Raw genomic sequence first — 7,218 nt, 5'->3', positions numbered from 1 at the left:
ATTTTTATTTATTTTTTGCTCTGTAATTTTTAATTTTGGATACTTTATTGAAATTATTTTGTATTGTTTTTGCTGAAACTTTGGCTATACTTTCATTCATTATTTGTAGTTAAATATTACTTGATTTTTATATCTATATATTAAAGTAACTATTTAAAACTTTTAAGGCATGAACTCTGTAGAACATCTTGCCATTTTCTCTGGCATTGAAGCATTGTGTACATATAATTCAAATCATAGTTAATGGTTTTATATTTTTCCCTTTCTCTCAGTTTTGATGATGCTATTAACATGCAAACAGATGAACGTGGCTTTGTGGATGTTAGCATGACATGAAGATGAGATGATGTAAGTTTTCTAAATTTTATTTCTCATTGGCTTGTTACTAAGCACATGACTTCCTCTCTATTTCTGTTCCAACAGAATCCTTTTCTGTCTCAGTGAATTTAAACCTTTGTCTCCAGCTACTGAAACTCAACCTCCGTCCTCCACAGAAACTCTTTTTGCCTCTCTTCATCTGATATATTCAACAATGAATTCTCTCCCAACTCTTTCCTCAAAGTAAATCCAGAAACAAACCACTCCTCACATTTCTCTGCAGATACCCTGGTCTAGGCCCTTGTCTTCTGACTCTGGTCACTACACTCTTATCTCCCTTAGCCCCTGGAGCTTCTGGGAAGAGCCTCATAAATGCTAGGCTAGGTCATAACATTTCTCTACTCCAGCCCTTCCAATGCCTCCCTGAATCTTTCAGAGTCCTGACAATGGGATCACACTTCACAGTTTGCTGAAGACTCAAGAAGACAAGGAAAGTCTATTGTTTTTACCCATGTTTTGTTATTGTGTTCTTTTTTCTATCCTGATGTTCAAAGATTCTTTTATTGTTTCCTTTCTATTAAGAAAAAAAACAAACAAACTACTGTAGCCATTCTTTTAGAGTAAGTCTGCTGATAAAAAGAATTTTTAATTTTTCTCCATATGAAAATGTTTTAATGTTCCCTTCATTTTACACACACACAAACACACACACACACACACACACACACACACACACACATACATATGTTGTTGTTTCTAATACTCTTTTTGTTTTCCTTTAGGGACGTCTGACTAGAGGATTCCTTATGGGGACATCCTTGGTCTTATCCTATTTAATATTTTGCTCAGCTTGTTGAATTTATGGGTTTATGACTTTTTAGTGGAATATGAGAAAACTGTGATTGTTTTATTTTTAACTTCACTGATTGTTTTCTGTGGGAGACAGACTTGAGCCTAGGGTGAAAGTCTTATTGACAGCCATACAGCAGGCCCGAGGCAATGGCCTGGCTGGTGGAGCCACAAGGAACACCTGTGACATTTGCTGCCATTGGCAGATCATGAGACTGATGCCTAGAGCTTGCCACTCCCTAATCACCACCCTTGGAATTCCAAATTGCAACACTTAGATATTGCAACAGTCAGGGTTACATGGTTTCCAGGAATCCAGGCTCTGTAATCTGAAACCCAGTATGCTAATGAGGCATCCTACCCGCTATTCTGTGATAGGATCTTAAGTCTGTTATGCTAATAGGATGCTAAAGTCTGTTATGCTAATAAGGTATCCTACTTGCTGAGGATGATAAACCTGTTATACTAATGAGGTATCCTACTTGCTGTGCTGTGACTGGACCACTACCCCTATATAAGCTTGTGCCCTCCTGCAATAAACCAGACCTGTGTCACTGAACCTGGTCTCCTGTGTCTGAATGCAGCTCCGCTGACACAGTCTCCTCACCAGCCCTGGGGTCCGGGACCAGGCAGAAGCAGCAATGACAGAAGACGGCACCAGGTGGGCAGAAGAGCAGCCTCAGCAGCCTCAATGCCCGTGAGAACAAAGGAGCAGCCCCTACAAGAACGAAGGAGCGGTCACCGCTGGGAGTGACCACAGTTTTCCCCTCTGCCCTCTCCATTCTTCTCCCTGTGTATTTTGGTTTTGGAATTTTGTTACTATATTTTTCTGCTCCTAAATTTCTGTTATGTTCTTTGTATTTTCATTGTCTTTGTTGATACTTAATTTTTGTGGATATTTGCCTGTTTTCAGTGTGCTCATCACTATTATGGACATTTTTTGTTATAGCTTTATTATTATCTTTGGCAGATAATTCTAACATTCTTTCAGGTCAACTTGGCACATATTGATTGACATATTCATCCCCTCTTGCATCTTTTTGGTCTGATGCTTATATCTGGCTATAGCTTCTTTATGTTTTCCCCTGATATATGGACTTAGGCCTTGAAAGGTCACAAAATACACTTTTGGAAATGGGCTGGGAACCAAAGAATCTAGAATCCAAATGCATCCAATCAAAGCCAGGCTCTTAAATCTCAAATCATAGGCAAATATGTATAGTGTGACTATTTTTATAAGAATACTGCTAGATATCAATTTCTGGCATAGAAAAACGTCAAGAATAGATATCAAAATGTTAGTTTGGATTTTAATGAAGATAATTTGGATAGTTTCCATTTCTGATTCTCTGTGCCCTAAGTAACTGACTAGAGATCCAAATTGCTAACATGTTTGTTTAACATTGTGATTTGGAGATTTTGTTTCTGAGATTAACAATCATAAATTATGTACTTCAAAAATAACTTTTTATTATTTAAAAAAAAATTTTAATAACTACATTAGAAGAAGCATTTCATTACAGTTTTAACATATTCAGTAACACACTCCAGAGCAAGAGTACATCTGTTTCACAAGTGGCTGTAAGTCTAGGTTCACAGAGAATCATTCATGCAGTTATATAATATTGAACACAGTATAAGCCCTGTAAGACATAAAATTGAATGAGATTTTAACCTTTAAAAAAGATCTCCCTTTCATTTTAAAATATACTGTTTCCTACAGAAAAACTCATTTTAATGCTACTAACACTTTTGGCACATGCATCTCTAATCTGTATGTATCTGATTATTACTAGTCATAATCAGTTGCACTTGGATCCTTGACGCCCGTGTATGTCGATAAAGTCATAGAGCAGATTTCAATTGCAATGTTTATCACCTCTACTAATTAACATGAGGTAAATTTCCATGCTTCCTCCTCAAATATAATAATTAAAAAAAAATTGTTGATTTCTTTCTGTGTGTATATCACACAGAACATCCCAAACCATCTTATTCAACTATACACTCACTTCCCAGATGGCACCCTCCCATGGCCTCCCTCCTCCAACTAGAGCCATTATACTCTGATATCCCTGCTGTCTGCTGTGTTGTAGGCACCCCCAGCCATTCCCCACTACTTGTCCATCTGGTGAATCTAGTCAGCCTATCTAGAGGTCTTTGTTTGGAAGGTCAGCTGTTCCTCATCTAGCAGCAATCAGTTGTCAATATTCCTTTAGATAAGATTGGGGTCTGCTGTTCATTATCCCAGTTCTATGCTGGGTTATTATCTGGGAGTCCCTTTGGCCATCCTAGCCAACAACTCAAAAGAAGGTATCTTCTATCTGGCATTGTTGCTTGTTATGTAGCCTTTAGCTATCATATGGACTCTTAAAAATTTATATTGGCCCCTTTAATCTTTGGTTATACTTTCCTTTTGGGTGTTTAAGGCCATACAGTTGGCCCAGATAAATTATACATACCAAATCAAGAAATATATGTCTAGGTAAGGTATATATGAAAATAACATTTTTTTAAAGTGGTAAAAGTTTTGATACCTCTCTCTACTGCTAGACTGTTACAGAAATTAGATTTAACATATTTTTGTGAGAAAAAAATATTTTTTCTGTTCTTTCTTATGTTCTTTATCTTAATATCTTAATATCAACTTTGTTGTTAGTCAAATTTGTTTAGAATCTGGATCATGCTATTTTCTAGTCAGTGTCTTCCTAATAACAATTAAGCACCTTCCATCCCCTCCACACTCTTCCCCCTTCCTTTTTGACTCCTCTGCAGCAAGTATTTAAATTATAACAAAAAATCATTGCAATGATAATAAAGTTTTTTTCTAATAGACTTGAATGACATGGTATATTTTCATATCGTGTTGCCATGGCTACCAAATCCTTTAGCTCATCTTCATTTAAATATGTTCACTGTTACATTAGAAACGTGACTTATGCAATTTGAGATACACTATAATTTTTGTTTAAAATATTATTTATATGATAAGTCTCAAGTTCATTCTTTCAAGAGAATAATTGCAAATGTGTCACTGATTATGGAACATTTATTTTTCATAATTCCTGCAAATTCAGTTTAGAAAAAGAAAAGACCCACACTTATCTAAGAGAACTTATGTTCTGTGTAGGTATTTGTCCCACTGGTTCATAGAGATTTTTAAAAGTTAAATTCCAAGGTGGCAGGACTGGTACTAGTACACACGCACACACAAACACACACACACACACGCACACACACATACACACACACACATGCACTCACATACATGCACACACACACACACACATCACACTCACACCCAGGACAAACTACTGAAACACCCAGAAGTGACAAGAAAAGACTCACCCTTTATTAGGAATGTCTTTCCCTCTGATGGTCACCTCTGTGGAGGTAGCAGGCAGCTGCCTGGTTTGCAACTCAGATGTGTTCGGAATGGAGAGAAAAGGAAGTGGTCCTACTGGAGGACAGCAGTGGTGATCCAGAAGCATGCAGTGGCCACCCCTGTCTGGGAACCTTCCACAGGGACTGGAGTTAAGCATTAGCTCTGTGCCAGGGTGTATGTGTACACACAGACATGTTGCAATCAGAATGGAAGAGGACCAACTTGGTGATTTTGCATACTTTATAGGTTGTTTAAATATTCTCTGCAAAAATTTGATTGGCTCTGAAATGGAAGTGGTTTACTCAAATATTGCCAACTGAAAATAAAAATGTAAGTCTTTAAATAAGCAACAGTGTAACTTTGCTTTTGACGACTCTTAAATTTGAACTTTAAAAATAGTATCTTTAATTTTAGTTTTGGGTGTGGTGGGATACACCTTTAATCCCAGCACTCAGGAGGCAGAGGCAGGTGGATCTCTGTGAGTTCAAGGCCAGCCTGGTCTACATAGTGAGTTCCAGGACAGCTGGGGCTACATGGAGACCCTGTCTCAAAAAGACCAAATATATATATATATATATTTACATGTATGTATTGTCTGCATATATTCAAGTGCACCTGTGTTGTGCAATCCCTGCGGAGGACAGAAGAAGGCAATGGATCCCCTGGAACTGGAGTCATGGGCAGTTGTTAGCTGCCATGTGGGTACTGGAATTCGAAAATGCGTCATCTCAGGACTCAGTGCTCTTACCACTAAGTCATCTCTCCAGTCCCATAGCTTGGATTTTAAACCAGGCATAGAAGTGCTCTCTTCTCCATGCTCCTTCCTCCCCTCCCTCTTCTCTTTCCTCTTCCTCTCTCTCTCTCTCTCTCTCTCTCTCATCTCACTTTGTAGCTCAGGCTGGCCTTGAACTGGCAATCATCCTGTTTCAGCCTCTAATGCTGGGATTACAGGATTACAGGGCTGTGCTACTGACCTAGCACCAACTTTTGCTCTTTCATCTTCTTTTCCTTTAGAGAAAAAGGCTAAACAGGTAAGCAAGAAAGGCACCTCTTATGAAAATTTAAATAAACTAAGGACAAACACTACCTTGTTTACTTTCTTAAACCTGTTAAATATTTTATTCCACCAGCACTTAGATGCAAAGGTCACTTTTAATTTATTTATTATCAGTTTGCTTTACTGAAGACTGAAATAAAATCGAGTCATTTGAAATAAGTAATGATTGTCAGTCTGTGATCCTGGAATTCAAAGTGAAAGATTATTATGTTTTTTTCTCGGCCTTGACTTGTTAATTATTCTGAGTATTTTGTTTAGAGAAAAACTGGAAGTAGGAAGATTAGACAATGCATTAGGATTTTTGAGCTGCTAATTTTAATAAAGGCCTTTCATATTTTGTGAGAAGTTAGGTTCACTGATAAAAACATGTCCTACATGTCCTGTCGTTGCAGTATCTCCATGCGTTCATCTATAATTGTTTACTGGGCTTTACAGTTTTATACTTATTTAGAATCTGATATGATAGTTTCACTTAGGTAAAACCTCATCCATTTAAAAGATTTTTAAAGGTTTATTTATTTACATTTAGTTTTTGAGTATTTGTGACTTTCATATACTATATTTTAATTGTATTAAGACCTCTCCCCTCTCTGCATCCCTCTTTTCTCCCCCCGCCAGGTTTCACATATTTTGTCATAAATATTAAGGCCTATTTTGCCAAGTTTATGTCCCTAGATGTCCTTCAGTGTGTGTCTATCCCCTGGAGCCTTGTTATCTATCTAGCATCACCCCTTAAAGAAAAGCAACTCTCCCTCTCCCAATAGTTACTAGCTTCCAATAGTTCCTCAGCTAAGGCTGGGGCTTCTTCCCCACCTCCCCACTTTTATGCTGGGCTTTTGTCTGGCTTGAGCTTGCACGGGTCTTGTGCATGCTGCTCCCATTGTTGTAAGTTCGTATGAGTAATTTAAAGATTTTTGATAAGGAACGAAACATGTTTTTAGAAAACTCAACAATGCTTGTACATTTATATTTTTACCTTATTAGCCATTACAAAAATATAGATATAGTTGATGTACTTCCAAATTCTGTAAAATTAAAGATTTATTGTTTTTTTGTTCTTTTTGAGACAGGGTCTTCCTGTAGCCCCAGCTGTCCTGGAACTCACTATGTAGACCAGGCTGGCCTTGAACTCATAGAGATCAGCCTGCCTCTGCCTCCCAAGTGCTGGGGTTGAAGGCATGTGCCACCATGCCCTGCAAAAAAAGTTTTTTTAAACAATAAAAAATAAAACTCAAACTACTTGTCTCAATCCATAAAGCTCTTTTATGGTCAGGCCTTTTTCTATTAGTTCATATTTTACCTCCTGCATCACTCTCTCCTTTCTAACATCACCAGCCTATTTCCACTTCTTAAATATGGCAAGTTTATTTGTCTCTGGATCTTTGTATCTGCCTGGGATTCCCTTCATCAGATCTTCAGATCTCTCAAGTCAGGATCAGAGGCCTTTCTTGAATTTCTTTTATAAAATATCCCTCTTAGATGCTCCAAAACCAGTTTTGGTTGTTTAGTTATTCCACTGTGTTTATTTTCAGTTTACTCTAACAAGAAGGATGGATGGGCCTCTATAAACCATGCCACATGCTGAAAAAATATTTATAGACTGCTTACC

General features: G+C 37.6%; 1 protein-coding gene across 4 annotated transcripts in view; it reads right to left on the bottom strand.

Annotated features, from left to right (window-relative positions):
* The window catches only part of B3galt1 (beta-1,3-galactosyltransferase 1), a 580,596-nt gene that overhangs the window by 189,372 nt on the left and 384,006 nt on the right, over window positions 1-7,218 (bottom strand). Inside the window, exon 1 of one of the 4 annotated variants that reach the window (XM_029554480.1) lies at window positions 4,516-4,659. The exons of the other annotated variants lie outside the window; for them this stretch is intronic. The gene's annotated coding sequence lies outside the window, so the exon portion shown is untranslated. Of the gene's footprint in view, window positions 1-4,515; window positions 4,660-7,218 lie in introns of those variants that run through there. 4 annotated transcript variants of the gene reach the window in all.

Source organism: Nannospalax galili, unplaced genomic scaffold (assembly GCF_000622305.1).
Source record: "Nannospalax galili isolate Female #2095 unplaced genomic scaffold, S.galili_v1.0 scaffold165, whole genome shotgun sequence".
Classification (NCBI taxonomy): Eukaryota; Metazoa; Chordata; class Mammalia; order Rodentia; family Spalacidae; genus Nannospalax; species Nannospalax galili.
The sequence above is the reverse complement of the archived record's forward strand: the minus strand, read 5'-3'. Positions and strand labels throughout refer to the sequence as shown.